Source organism: Chelonoidis abingdonii, chromosome 11 (assembly GCF_003597395.2).
Source record: "Chelonoidis abingdonii isolate Lonesome George chromosome 11, CheloAbing_2.0, whole genome shotgun sequence".
In the NCBI taxonomy this organism is placed as follows: domain Eukaryota; kingdom Metazoa; phylum Chordata; order Testudines; family Testudinidae; genus Chelonoidis; species Chelonoidis abingdonii.
Genome location: NC_133779.1, coordinates 33,761,254 through 33,776,775, shown reverse-complemented (window position 1 = coordinate 33,776,775; position 15,522 = coordinate 33,761,254). Strand labels below are relative to the sequence as shown.

Sequence of the window (15,522 nt, the reverse complement as noted above, 5' to 3'; positions counted from 1 at the left end):
CTTTTATGAATAAACCGTTAGATTGTAAAGGATTGGCAACAGCGTGATTTGTGGGTAAGATCTGATTTATATATTGACCTGGGTCTGGGGCTTGGTCCTTTGGGATCAAGAGAACCTTTTCTCTTTTACTGGGGCATTGGTTTTCGTAACCATTCATCCCCATAATGAGTGGCACTGGTGGTGATACTAGCAAACTGGAGTGTGTAAGGGAATTGCTTGTGTGACTTGTGGTTAGCCAGTGGGGTGAAACCAAAGTCCTCTCTGTCTGGTTGGTTTGGTTTGCCTTAGAGGTGGAAAAACCCCAGCCTTGGGCTGTAACTACCCTGCTTGAAGAAATTTGTTCTGAATTGGCGCTCTCAGTTGGGTCCCACCAGAACCAGCATTGTTACAATGGGTGTCATATCCCAAAAAGCCAGTAATGGGGCAATACAAATGGCCCTTTCTTGGCGGTCTCAGTGGAGCAGCCAGGCGCAGAATCCCTGCGCTCCAGCCCCCAGTGATTTCCAGTGAAGGGTTGTGGCATGTTAGCAAGGTGCATTTGTGCCAAAGGGCTCATTTCCCAGATGGCATCTGCTCCGTGGATGAACTTTGCTCTCCAGCAGAACGCATCAGTTTCTTCATTTGATTTTGTTTTCCTCCGTACCAGGCAGTTATTGCAACCATGTCGGGCTGGTTCTCAGAACTCTGTACCCTTTCAGAGCTGCGGAGCTTTTTTCTCTTCTTTCCTTTCCTGTCTTTGCGACAAGGAAATAGGTCACATTTCAAAGAAACCTATAGGCGGGGGTTTGTGAATGTTAGTCAGCAGAGGGGATGGGATGTGGCCTGTTTCCCTCTTGCTCTCTTCTGAAGCCATCACGTTGCTTTTACACCCAGGAATATCGTTTGCTTTCTTTCTGCGTATTTGATGTAAAGAAATCCAGCCGAGACCCTCGCCCCATCTGCAAAGTCAGGTAAGCTACAGTGCGTGGTCCCTTCTCTTATATCTTTCTCTATGTCCTCAGAGCACTGAGGGCCTGTTAAGTATCACTGCAAATGCACTGAGCCTGATTCACCGCTGCATGGCTCCAGTTTCACCCTTGGGTTGCTCTGTTGATTTCAGGAGTGGTGCAACCGAACAAAACTGGAGGAAGGTTAGAGTGTTTCAGGCCCCCTGAGTTTTCTTTTAAAACAGAGGGGGGTTAGACAGCTTAGGGTAGGGATTAAAATGGCCTGACATCCTTTTACCCAGTGGCTCTCAAACTTTTCCATACCAGGACTCACCTCCAGAGTCTTTTCTCCCATCTAACTGGGATCTAGCCAGAAGTCCTGGTCCCAGTTAGCAATACGGGAAGGAGAGCATGGCTGAGATTCCCTGACACCTGTTCACGAACACTTTAAAGAGAGGGCCTTTGTAGGCTCTCCATCTACAAATATCGACAAACTATACTCCACAAGACAGGCTGTTGGCAAATTTTCATCTATTTCCCTAATTTTTTTTGTCATCTCATCTTGCTCTGCACTTGTCTAGTGAAGACAGGTAACATTGCAAAATCCCATCAATTCGAGCTTGGTTATGGAAAAAAATGGAATGAAGGAAATTTGAGGTTAAGTTTCCGGAAACCTTTCTTAATGGTCAGATTTGTTAGACCGTGGAATAAGCTCCCAAGGGAAGCAGTGGAAACTCCATCAACTTGGGTCAGTTATAAGTAGATCAGGACAAAGAACTGGAGAAAAGATCACAGGGAAGGCTCCTATCTTGGCAGGGGGGTGGAATTAGGTGATCTAAGAAGATTTTTGTCAACTGTGCCTGATTTCTATATTTTTTCCATTCATTATCTTTTCTCCACTGGCGTGGAGGAGTGGCAAAGCTTCCTGTATGCCATGCTGATATTCCTGTAAAATACCTTGGCACCACAGTTGAGGAAGACACAATTTCATAAACAAATAGGCATGAAGCCACAACTGCATTAAGTGTTAACTTGTAAAGTGGATGGAGGGTTTTATAAAGGTTCTTTTCCACCAAGACAATAATTAGGAGACAAAACATGACAAGGTCACTCCTGTCCTTGGGCACCTGTCTTTTAACCAACCAATGACCCGGGCACATTTATCCTTTAATTGGCCAATGCCTGGGAAATGAAGGAACGGGCAGAGGGTTTTCTTGGTTACCTATCTCTGCTGCAGCCTCTGTGCAGCAGTAAAATGGGGCTGGGACCTGTTATGAGCAGATGTCCCACTGGGAAGTTAGCCTGTAAACATGACGTGCATGGGCCACGGGTTGAGGGCCACGTCACGTTTTGCACTGTGTGCTGGGTACGTCAGGCAGCACCGAAGTGGCAAAGGCTTGGGAAGATTGACTTGGCTCAAGAATGGCAATAAATATCTTAGCAAGGCTGAGTCTTGACTAACACAAACCTTGGCCGCATGGGGCTAGCAGCACAGGAAGCAAAGAGGTCGGGGACTGGCCAGGCCATTGAGACTGAACCATTTTTCACCCCTAATGATGGCCTTGTAGGTCAGGGTTGAACCATTTTACTGAGGGTGGGAGGGAAGAGAGAGAAGCTTGTGTCTGCTGATATCCATCTAGGTGAAGACCTATGTAAGTGTGTTGCAGAACACTGGTCTTGGGGCCACTGGGATGTGGCTTTCTAGACAGAATGTGGGGAATCAATATGAAATAACTTGAAATTCCACATGTTGTAGAGCACCTGCTTTTCTTTGAACCATTGTTAATCCCAGCTACCATAACGAAGTATTAAACAGACTGCAACATACGGACTGTCAGCATTATGACTTCTGCTGCATGCTGTATCATTTGTCTGTCTGGGATCATTCCCTCTGCCTCCCAGGGGTTGATCTGTATTTTTAAATTTAGTTCATCCTGACTAATTATCATCAATGATTTTGTTTCTATTGCAATACTGCCCCCAAGCCCTGATCGAGGGCCCATTTGCAAGGCACCCTACATCCTTGGAAGGAAACGTTGGTCCCTGACCCAGAGAGATTACGGTCTGAGTATTAGACTAGAAACAAGTACAGCAGAACCTCAGAGTTATGAACACATCGAGAATGGAGGCTGTTCAGAACTCTGAATTGTTCATAACTGAATAAAAACGTACGGTTGCTCTTCAAAAAGTTTACAATTGAACCCTGACTTAATTCAGCTTTGAAACATTACTATGCAAATGAAAAATGCTGCTCTCTCTTTATTTTGTTAGGAGTTTACATTTACCCAGTACTGTACTGTATTTGCTTTTTTTTTGGATCTCCGCTGCTGTCTGACTGTGCACTTCCGGTTCCAAATGAGGGGTGTGGTTGACCGGTCAGTTTGTAACTCTGGTGTTCATAACTCTGAGGTTCTACTGTAGATACAAGCAGCCAGTATGGGGGAGGGGAGAACGAGGTTCATGTCACTTATTCATTAGCTGCAACGGGAGAAAAGAAGGAATGCTAGACTCTCTCCTGGAAAGGACAGATCCTAAAGAAGGCAGATGGACCAGTGGTTAGAACATCAGCCTAGGTCTTGGGAAACCAGGGTCCAATTCTCTGCTCTACTCCAAACTTCCTCTGTGACCTTACATCAGACACTTGGTGGCTCAGTTCTCCTCTGAAAAAGGTGGTGAACAGCCCTGCTTTACCTCAGAGGGGGGCTGTGAAAATAAACATATTAAAGATCGTGGGGGGCTTGGATACTGCAGTGATGGAGGTCAGCTAAGTCTCTAAGATAAATCTGCATTGTCTAGTGAAACTGATCTTTCAGTGCTTTTTATCTCACACACTGTACTGGGATTGCTTCAGCTACCAATGAAATGCAGCCTGCTCTCGGGTGAAACAGCAACCGTTCTTAACAGAGAACAAAACTCAGCAAGTGAATGATGCCACGTGAAACTGCAGGGAGAGGCCGAAAAAATGTTCTTATCCAAGTGGATATTTTGCCATGTACACGGTGGTTAAACACCTCTGTTTATGTAAGAATCACCATGGATCTTTGATGACCACACATGATGGCCCAGGCTATGCGCCTTTTCTGAAAGTCTCCACCCCTAGCATCCCTACCACCTTGGAGGAGCATGGCTTCGCTGCTGATTCAAAGGGAACAGGGACTCCTAGTGAACTGGAAATGCCAGTTCATGAGCCTAACGTCCCTTAAAAATCTCCCAGTCCAGTACTGACCCAACCCAGGGGGATGCAGCTTTAAGGTCTGACCACCATCACAGCACATGCCCTTACTCTGTGCATGGGCCAACGAGATGTAACAGAAGCACCCTCAATGTTAGGTCCTCCAAGGTCCCTGCCATTTTTAATGTGTTGCCTCCAGTTAGCTGCTGGCGTGGAGCTGGGTTGTAATCGGCTGTCATCTCTGGGCAATACGACAACTCAGACAGGCTGGTTATTTGTCTGTCAGACCATCAGCTATCGCAAAGCATTTTACTATTTCAAAGTAGCCCCGAGATCAACTAGGTAGGGTTGCTGCGATGACAGTTCTGCTGTGGCATTGTTAGCTGTTTGAGCACAGAGGGATCCTCCTCGCTAGGGTGTGGTTTGCAGCACAGGAGGTGGGATCTATGGGGGGATCTGAGATTCCTCTGGGATACCCCATCCCAGACCATAGCTAGCCCCTCCCGCTGCCTGTGAAGCTGTGGCTACACGTTGGTGTGATGAGAGCTAGGACCAGTATATCTCCTTGAGCTGCGAATCATCCCCCCAGCTCTGTGTGTAGACATACCCTGGATATGTGCAGAACATGCAGCAAGAGGACTGCAGGGCAGATTGGCAATGGGAATTTAGTCCATAGTAGCTGGGTCTAAGCCTTAGCAATGGCCAATGCAGACAGGAGACCATCTCAATTCAAGGCAGCATGTAAGATTGGCTTCCTGGGGCATAAGCACAATGAAACTTAAGCATATGCTTAATGGTTTCCCTGAATCAGGCTAAACATGTTTCTCAGCCTTTGCCATGCAGCAGATGTTAAGGGCTGGATACTTCAAAATTCAGCATCCAAGCACTTCCACAAACGATGGGCCCTGCCTGCAAAAAATTAACAGCCTATTTGCATACTCAAAATGGACCCTTTCACACAAGAAACAGCAACTAGCATACACCAACATCTGTTTTCACAGAGTCACTTGCTTTGCACAAATGCATGCCGGTCTCGTGCAAACATCCGCTTGCACGTCAGTGCCCCTAACGTTTTGCAGGTGCAGCAGAGCTGATGAAGTTTGAACCTTTTCCCTCTGGTGTCTTAACGCTGCCCTCTAAAAAAAGGTGAGAGCCCATGAACGTGTCTTTTAAACGTGTGCGTTAATGTGAGTTTTACACGCATCTTTGGAGATGAACAAGAAAGTAAAAAAATCTTCTGTTTAGAAAATGGTGTCAGTGGTATGCTCTCTTCCAGGCTCACAGGGCAACGATTTGGATGTGGAGAGTCAGCCCTCGCAATGACCCGGGGATCTACTGACCAGGGTCCCGGCCTGCATTTAAAGATCACTCGCTACGGGTGTGAATATTAGTCAGCTCTTGCACTACTTGTGTTGGCTGCCAATTAAGTTGCGCCTCCACTATAAATTAAGCGTATGACTTAAGGGTCTTCAAGGAGCAGCCCCGGTCAGCTCAGCTGATCTGTTTTTGCTGTTAGTCCCAGATGATAATTAGTTCTGCGCTGGCTTGCTATTTCATTTGCCCCCATTAGAACCTCAACCAAAATCGAAGCTTTCAGGTCTCTCTTCTGTGCACTACCCATCCCCCATGGCTCCGTAACCAGCCTCAGTATTTCAAAGCAGACTAAGTACAGGAAGTTTGATTCTTATTTATATTAAGGCCCCTTGGTGTACATGAAATTCAGGCCCTACATTCGCTGCTGCCTTGAATTGTTCTTAATCTGGCCTCACTGTTTGCAAACCCAGCCCACTAGTGTTAGGCAACTAGCGTAGGATTATTTAAGAGATCTGAAGGAACCAGCTCCCATTAAATTTCAGTAGATTGAGTGCCTAACTCCCATAGACTTTTTGAACATCCTGTCCTTTCATATTATGGCACCTAAATCAATGGCTTGATTTTCAAGGGTGCTGAGCACTCCCAGATAGACCTGGCTGGGCTTTTTTCAAACACAATGGGTTTTGGGTCGACAAACACCAGTGAGTTGAATTGGAAACTTATTGTGGAAAAGGGCCAGTTTCGACTAATTTTACAGCTAGAAAAAAAAGCTGAAAAAAGTTTCCAAATGGTCAAGAGAGAACATTTCAACATTTATAAACAAAAATCTCCAGAGTTCCAGTTTAAAGTGACTTTTCCTTTCAAAATTAAAAATGAGACTAACAATTTAAAAAATAAAAAATAAAAACTGTCAAAACTGAAATGACTTCTGTTTGCCAGAAGCTGGCAATGGGCGACAGAGGATGGATCACTTGATTCCCTGTTCTGTTCATTCCTTCTGGGGCACCTGGCATTGGCCACTGTCGGAAGACAGGAGACTGGGCTAGATAGACATTTGGTTGACCCAGTCGGGCTGCTCTTATGTTCTTAGGTGTAGTTGTAGCCATGTTGGTCCCAGAATATTAGACAGACACATAGGCTGGGATGTCAAATGAGCCGAAGGGAATTAGGGGCCCATTGACTTTCAGTGGGATTCAGGTGCCTAATTTCCTTATGGTATGGCAACAATGCAACAAAACCACCATAGCAGAGAGTCTTAGAGCCTGGGTTTCATAGTCCAGGCTCCAGTCCAAATCGGGAATGTCTCCGCCACTATTTTTAACCCTGGAGTGCAAGCCCGAGTCAAGACCTGGGCTCAGACTCCCTGCTGCAAGGTATTTCTCTAGGGGAGGCCTATTGTTCAGACCAGACCAGGTGCAGGAGAGTTCTTTGGGTTTATAACTAATCAGGGTCACGTTCACCAGTACGCGCTGGCTGCTTTACCGTGCTCTGCTGACACAAAGAAGCCAAGAGCCCAGAGAATTGACCAGCTAAAGTGGATGTATAACTGCCGGGGCAGTGCAAAGCAGTTGGAATGCAGGGGGGCTGGAACAATTTGTATAGTGGGGGTACTGACAGCCATCGAACCAAACTGTAAACTCTGCATATGATGGAAACCACTTCAAGCCAGAGGGTGTGGCAGCATCCCCAGTTCCAGCGCCTCTGCAGGACTGCACTGGTGAATCTGGCCCTGCATCTTTATTCAGCTTTTCTCAAGTTCCACAAGTGCATGCATAATACATGAACAAACAGGCATAAAATCAGCTTGGAAGTTCAGCTACTGTCCAACGGAAAACGCATGGTTGGCTGGTGCTGGCTAAAAAACTTCCCTTGGACTTTTTTAAAGACATTTAATGCTCCTAGGCCAAATTCTACATGGGAATCTGATGGTAAAACATAACTTTGGTGGTAGCTCTTTTCAGGTCTGATATTGCTCCCATCAAAGGGCATGACAAAATTCCCAGTGGCGTCAATGGAAAGTGGATCCCAGTTAAACTTCCTTTGGTTGCAGGACAATACGACTTATTTTTCAAGAGCCAGAAGGAAGTGTCACATCTGCCCTCTGGAGCAGAAACATTCACACAAGCTCTGCCCACTTCACTGCAGTTGTGAACCCACGAATTTGCATGTTTGACCCTGGCCATACATGATTTTAGGCCTTTCTTGCAAGGGGCTTAGCCCCCACAGCTCCCACCAACTTCCCCTGACCCTACCGGAGTGCCGCAGTTGTGCCTGCACATGCTACTCTGCCCACAGCCCAAGACGATCCAGAATCTCACTCCTGGGCCATGCAGCAGCAGGAGGCTGAGCAGGGGCCACGCTCGCAGAGATGAGAAAGATAGCAGCAGGGGCGCTGGAACAATTACTACAGTGGGGGGGCTGAGAGCCATTGAACCAAACTGTAAAACCTGTATCTGATGGAAACCACTTCAAGCCAGGGGGTGCGGCAGCGCCCCAGTTCCAGCACCTATGGAGCAGGTAACAGATTGTTGCTGGCAGCAAACCACTGAGCTTTTAAAATTGGAGGCTTGTGTAACCCATGGCTGCTGGATGTGGTGCTTTGTCCCCCTCTAGTGGCACCTACAGCAGTAGCGCTCCACCTTTCCGGACTCCTGCCCCTCTCTCAGGAGTCTGATTTCCCTTGCGTACCTCCACGTCTCACCTCACTTCAAAACGACTTGCTTACAAAATCAGACGCAAAAATACACAAGTGTCTCAGCACACTAGTACTGAGAAATTGCTGACTCTCTCATTTACCCTATCGTTATAAAATAAATCAGCTGGAATATAAATATTGTACTTACATTCTAGTGCATGGTGTATAGAGCAGTATAAACAAGTCACTGTATGAGATTTTTGTTTGTACTGACTTTGCTAGCGCTTTTTATGTAGCCTGTTGTAAAACTAGGGAAATATCTAGATGAGTTGCTGTACCCCGTGGAAGATCGCTGGATACTCCCAGGGGTATGTATACCTCATTTAAGAACCATTGATCTAGAGATTAATGAGTCTGCTACAGCTTTGGCTAAGAGCCCCATGGCTTTTAGCTCACGCAGTAGAGACTGATGCCCGAAACTCCATAGGCCTCAGGTTCAAGCCCATCTGCCGATTACTGGAGTCTGTCAGTGTTACAATGTACTTCTGGGCACTGACACCCATGGGCAGCAGGGTTCAATGCCTTTACCAGGCAGTGCAGTGCTGCAGGGACAGCTGCACTGTAGGATTGTTGTCGGAGGACTGCTTATACTGGTACTTCTACGTCCACATTGGCACTCTGCTGGTAGAGGGCTGTACGTCGCTTGGGAGTAGGGGAATAGCTGTGTGAGCAGGACGCAGAATTAAGTGCGGATGCATGCAAGGCTGTGCCAACTAACACTACCTAGCATAGACCTTACCTACACCCCTGATCCTGCAATTGCTAGAATGTGGGTGGACTGCTGCTAGGATGTTAATCTGGAGCCTAAGGGAAGCAGGGATGGTTTACAGGTGCAGGTAATTATGTAAAAAAAACAGTCCAGGCCAGATGCAAGTAGGAGCAGCACCTTGAGGCAGTGCCTGTCTTTTCTATCCCAGTACCTTATGAATTATGATCATATTATTCTCTCTTGCTATATAAATAAATGCATCTTTTATCCTGAAGGACCCCAAAGTGCTTTGCAGAACGAGTAATCACTTCACCTGCCTCTAAGGTAGTGCACAGCCACATGCCAGAGACATGTCGGGCAGCCAGGAAAGAAAAATAGTGACTGAATGTTTCTGAAATACAAATTTCCCATGGTATTGGGTATAATCTACCCTGAATTTGTCAGTCAACGGGAAAGGACCCCTGGTTCTCTAGGGCCCCTCTTCTCTAGCTTCTTCCAGGGCTCTCCAGCTGGGAGCACTGAAATATAGCAAGTTTTCACAAAGAGGAGGAGAGGAATTAACACGCCCCTTGACACACACTGAAAAACCCTTCAAATCACAAGGGTTAAAACCAAAGCAGGACATTGCACCTTCCATTTCGTCTGCAGCGAGACTTGGCAGGGCTGCTTGCAGAATTCCACAAGGCCCAGTCGGGAGATGGATTCTACGGGATGAGCCGGATTCTTCCAGGGGCTCCTGGAACGATCCCAATTCAGACAGCGTTCGGGATAAGCAAACCTCAGCACGCTGCACAGTAAAACCACTGAGCCTGCAGATTCCTGAGGCTATGTTATCCATTAGCTGCCAGTATCTGGACAGTTGCTGTCCATTAGTGAAAATTTAATGAATCTCGACTTTTCAGGAGGATTAGCACCAATGATTATTCAGCCAAAAATGTACCATCCCAAAGTGCTTAGAAATCTTTTGCGTGTGGCAAAATCATTGTGGAGGAAGAATGAGATGACAAAGAGCAGGAGAGGGGAGATGAACAGCTCATCAGGTGGGATACAGGGACGGTGCCCATCACCTATAGGGCATGGGTTCAAATTCTGTACTGGTCCAGAATGAATGCCTGGTGGCACGTGTGAAATTAATGTGATGGGTCTTGATCTGATTCTACCCTCCCAGAAAGGTTTTGGCCTCTGTTAGACAGCAGGTGAGACTAGATGATCGTTGGGGTCCCATGAGACCGTAAAATTGATGAATGAATATGTTTATTTGGACTTTCCAAATGTTTTTGACAAACTCCTTCAAGAGGCCATTAAGGCAACATCTCGTAAGAGACTATCCAGACTGGTTCATCTACCCCTGCTTCTCATGACTCCAGTGGTGTCAATTTTAAAAAGACAGAGACAGATTCATCACATTCTCCTTGCCTTTCTGTCACTCTGTCAACCGCCTCCTCTCCCTCCCGTCGTTCTGCTTAAAGTGCCTCCGACGGCACGTTTCACCAGCACACCAGACTGCAGCCTCTTAGAGGTCACAAAGGCAAATAGAAAACCGAGAAGAATTTCTCATTTCAACACTGTGACACTTCACAGTGAAAGTCATTACACCTTCCACCCCCCCCCCCAGATGTTTGTGTGGAAAAAGCAGAGACGCTGAACATTTCATGTGTATAAATAAAATATACGGCCTGTTCCTTATCTGGAGAGATTGTGATCACACGCAGAGAGCGCAAAACGAGAAGTGAGATTAGGGTGACCAGATAGCAAGTGTAAGAAATCAGGACAGGAGGTGGGGGGCAATAGGAGCTTATATAAAAATAGCCCCCAAACTTGGGACATCTGGTCACCCTAGGTGAGATGTCAGCATGGCCATATGATCATTATTTAAAGCGTGCTTTGGTTTTTTAAGTGAATTTGGCATTGGACAAAGGTGTCAGCCTTCTTGAATCCTGAGTTGGTGGGTGGAGTCTACCAAAACGACAGCTGTGCCACCCTCCCCTCAAATCAGGAAAGGGCCAGAGAGTCCAAAAAGCAACAGATTATGGAGGACAAAGAATAGGCATGGGGGTGCAGGTCACAGAATCAAAACAAGCAATTCAGAGGGGGACACCGGGCAGAGAACAGGTCCAAAGGACACTGCCCAGAGGAACTCTGCCCGGGCACATGAATGAACAAGAGACTGGCTAAAGGCCCCATGGTCATAAAGAACTGCATCCCCCCCTCCTCCAATCCAGCTTCCTCCTTCTGGACTAAGGGGTGCCAGAGATGGCTGGGGATTTTCAGACGCACGCAATGCTGTATGCAGCTCTTGCTGAAGTCAGTGGGAGTTTTAACCTTGACTTCACTGGGTGCTGAGTTAAGCCAATGCTGAATGCTTTTGAGAATCCGATCCTAAAGTCCTCTCTCTATGCGCAAAACAACCACCAACCAGGCTGCAGCAGGGCAAGCTTCCACATGCCCTCCAACCAACACACTTCACTGTGACCTGGAAGGATTCCCTCAAAGGGCAAGTTCGATCCCCTTAAGTCAATTCAGTTCTTGGACTCTCTTCTGGGTGTGTGTTGAGGGGTGTCAACTAGATTGTTGTGTCAACCTAATTGTTGCGATGGGGATGCTAGTCCACTATGAATCAGACTGAGGCAACAAACGTATTTCCCCTATGGGCTACCAAACAGCTGTCAGCCTGGAACAGCCAATCACATCTCATCAGGACTGGTTTCAATCCAGTGACCTGGAGGTGAAAAGCTCTGTGGCAAAAACCCAGTTTTTTGAGCAATAATGTTCCCCCAGGAGAGTTTGTTTTCATGGGTTATTACCAAATGATCCAAGGAGCAGCCTGCACATTGGTGAAATAACTGGACGTTGCTGGGCATTGCAGGAGGGTGTGGCTGGAGATGACAGATGTCTGAGGGTTTGCTGGGGAGAACGTTAACCCTTGGCTGCTGATTTTAGCTGCAGCCTCTGTGCGGCAGTAGAATGGGGCTGGGACCTGTTATGAGCAGATGTCCCACTGCAAACATGCGGCGCTAACGGCCCCGGTGAGTTTGCCTAGGGTGCCAAGTATGCGAGGTAGCAGGGCCATGGGAAAAGCTTAGGAAGATTGACTTGGCTCCAGAATGGCAATAAATATCTTAGCAAAGAAGGGTTTGGAGTAACTCAAGCCAGACACCCGGGGCCAGCAGCAGAGAACGCAGAGGCTAAGGACTGATCAGGTCACTGAGACTGAACACGATTTTCTCCACTAGAGATGGGCTTGTAAGTCAGGGCTGAGCCACCTTCCAAAAAAAGGGGGAGCTTGTTCTTTGGGGCTGTCAGTTCAAGCCCTTTAACAGCCAGCAGAAAAGATGACAGAATTCCAATTTATGGAAGCAGAATCTCTCTCCATGGAACCTTTTCCAGAGTTTTTTTTACGGAGCATTTGCCGAGCATCACATTACACTCAGGCCAAGATTAGAAATCCGGAGAATCATTTTCCCCAGGTGGAACTCACAGAATTGCAGAAATCAGATATGGGAAAGTCCTATTAGCTCATCCCATCCAGTACCTGCCAATATGGGATTATTCCCTACAGTATATTTTCTAGTCCAGTTCCAAATGACTCAAGTAATAGGACTTCCACCACTTCCTTGGGGAGACAGTTCCATGCTCAAATGGAAATGTTCCCTGATAATCAGTCTATATTTTCCTTTCCTTAATACCAGGACATTCCTACTAATAATATCCCCTTGGAATAGGTTAACAAACTGCCTCCTCTCTCTCCTCAGTGATTAAGCTCTTCAGACACTGGGAGTTGGCTATCACATTTTCCCCCCAGTCATGCTTGGCTAACACACCATGTGCATAGTTAGTTCACGAGAATTATACTCATAAATCAGTCCCGCCAGCCCTTCGGCTGTTTTAATGCTCCTCTCTGAATTTTTGCTAGTTCATTGACATTTTTTCTGATACTGAGATGACAGCTGAAACAACAGCAGGATCAGGATGCCTGGCTCCTTCGTTTGCCAGGGGCAGCTGCATTGGGGGGCCAGGTGTCCACTTCTTTTTAAAACAGCAACTTTTTAAAGGTTTATTCCATACAAAGACGACTTCTCTGTGTTTGAGAACTGATGAATGCACCCCAGGCTCTGCTGGCTTTCGCCCCAGCTGGCAATGGCTTCCATTCCAGTCACTCAACCGTCTGTATTCTTAAAAGTGAACAGCATCACAGCTTAGTGACAAACAAGCTATCCAAAAAAGGTATTGTCACGACCGGATCTGCTGGCCCCACTAAACTGCCCTTTCAAATGAGATACAAAAGCCTTGTGACTCGTGATCACTAGAGATCTCTTGGCAGATGTTCGAAGAGTAGAGATATTAATCGTGATGTCCTGGTGAAATTCCAACTTGGGTTATTATGTTTGCCTTCTCTAAATCCCCCCCTGAAGTTTTAACTGGAGAACGTATTCTTCCCTTCCCCAGACGCTTGTGTAAGGTCACAGCAGCAGAACGGCTGGGACATCCCATCTCCGAGGAACATTACAGTTGTTCTGCTCTACTGACTTTACGTTGCAGAGGAGGGTGAATGATCCATATAAACAACTTGTGAAGTGCTCTGGGACTTTTCCTAATGAAAGATGCTATCTGCATGTCACATTATTATGATCACCAAAAAGTGGACTTCTCCCTCCAATGGCTACTTGCCTCCCTCCAACGGCTACTCGGACCCTTCTGCGAGCAGACAGGAGCACTTCCGCCGGGCTGGGCCAGAAGTAGGGGTCCTAAAATGAACTGCTCCTGGAAGTCAAACGGGTGAAGTTGAGAGGACCAGCACATAAGACTATTGTCTCACTAGTAAGGCATAGACCTTGTGCTACTTTTTGCACGATGGTGGATTTCATCCCAATCAAGCTGTGCTAGGGGCTGCACAGACAGAAAGTCCTCGCCTCTGTGCATGTCTGAGTCGGTCTGCTGCACTCTGTTTGGTGGGTTAATCTTGACAAACGCTGTGAACGGATTTAGAGGTGGAATATGAAACGGAACACGAGTGGAAAGCGATGCATTTGGAGAACACATCCGAGCTAAGTAGCTCTTAAATGCAGTGCTGGAACGAGCGGTGCTGCCACACCTCCTGGCTTGAACTGGTTTCCTTTAGATACAGGGTTTACAGTTTGGTTCAATGGCTCTCAGCACATCCACTGTACAAATTGTCGCAGCACCCCTGAAGTGAAGTAGAGCAGTTAATGCAGTGAAGGACAGAGGAGACTCAGTGTACTGACAAATCCAACTTTACATGTCCCAGCGGTACAGAAGGCTAGTAGATCGGTGGCTTCTATTGCACGGGGGACAAGACAGAAATGCAAGAATATTGCGCAATTACTGAGTAAAGCTCTGCTCAGACTGCATTTGGGATAAAGTCTCCAACCCTGCCTATCTGAATTGAGGATGGATACAGGTAGACCAAAGGGAATTCACCATAAGGAGATTAGCAAGATAACTAGAATGGAAGAGTTTGCTGACTTGGAGGTATGGTGGCATGGACTGACAAACAGAGTGAGGTGATGATTAAGAAGTGACGTGATAAAAATACTGAAGCCAGCTCAGGGTTCTCATTCAAGCTGGTCAAAAGTTTTCCGACAACAGTTTTCAGATAGAAAATGCTGACTCAGTGGAACTGAAATATTTTGCGCGACTGCGTCGATTCCGGTGAAACTTTCAGTGGAAACCGTCAATTGATTTTCAATGGAAATGGCAGGTAAACTGGCCAGTCAGCCTGGTTTCCTGCTAGCCCACCTGCCCACTGGCCAACCAGCCAGCAGGTGGGCAGGGTCCCAGGCTCCAAGGGTGGCCAGCTTCCCAGCCCACTTACCAGTCTGGAGTTTTTCAAGATATTTCCATGCTGTGAAAAAAATTTCATTTCCAGCTTTTGAGTCCAACTTGGACCAATTTTTTTTTCTGGAACTGCATAATTTTCCACTGTTCTCGTACAGCTCTAGTTATCATACATTTTAAGCTTGATGATCTATTGGCCTTTGCTGGACTGACTAGAATTAGAAAACTTAGGGTTAAGGAGGCATCATTTTGCCGAGTGATTGGTGAAGACGTGGGTGATGGGAGCCAAGGCAGAGCCGAGTATCGTTCACGTATTTAAACACAACATGAGATGATGATATAGAATGCAATTAACAAAAGGGGCATTATTAATATTTTGTCTTATTTGCACTGCAGTACAACTTGAGATCAGAGTCCCATTGCGAGAGGCAGAGTGTGCTAGTGGCTAGGCCAGCAGATTAGGCATCAGGGACCCATCAGTCAATTGGCAGCTCTGCCACTGACCACCTGTGACCTCCTTGGCAAGTTCCTCTGCCTTCTCTGTTTTGACTGTAAGCTCTTCAGGGCAGGGACCGTTCCTTGCTGTGTGTTTGTACAGCACCTAGCACCTGGATCTTGGTTGGAGCCTCTAGATCAGGGGTGGGCAAACTTTTTGGCCTGAGGGCCACATCAAATTTCGTAAATTGTATGGAGTGCTGGTTAGGGGAGGGGGTTGTGGCCCGGCCCCCACATCCTGCCCCATCCAATCTGCTCTGTTCCCTGACGGCCCCTCTGGGACCTCTGCCCATCCACACACTGCCACTCCCTGTCCCCTGACCGCCCCCAGACCCTCGCCGCCCCATCCAACCCCTCCTCTCATTCCTGATGGCCCCCCCGGGACCCCTGCCCCATCCAACCACCCCTCCTCCTT

General features: G+C 47.0%; 1 protein-coding gene across 1 annotated transcript in view; it reads left to right on the top strand.

The window, feature by feature from the left end:
- The first annotated feature begins 796 nt into the window (after positions 1 to 796).
- ZAP70 (zeta chain of T cell receptor associated protein kinase 70) overlaps positions 797 to 15,522 on the top strand; it is a 44,118-nt gene continuing 29,392 nt past the window's right edge. The window contains exon 1 of the mRNA XM_032772850.2: positions 797 to 950. The gene's annotated coding sequence lies outside the window, so the exon portion shown is untranslated. The remainder of the gene's footprint in view (positions 951 to 15,522) is intronic.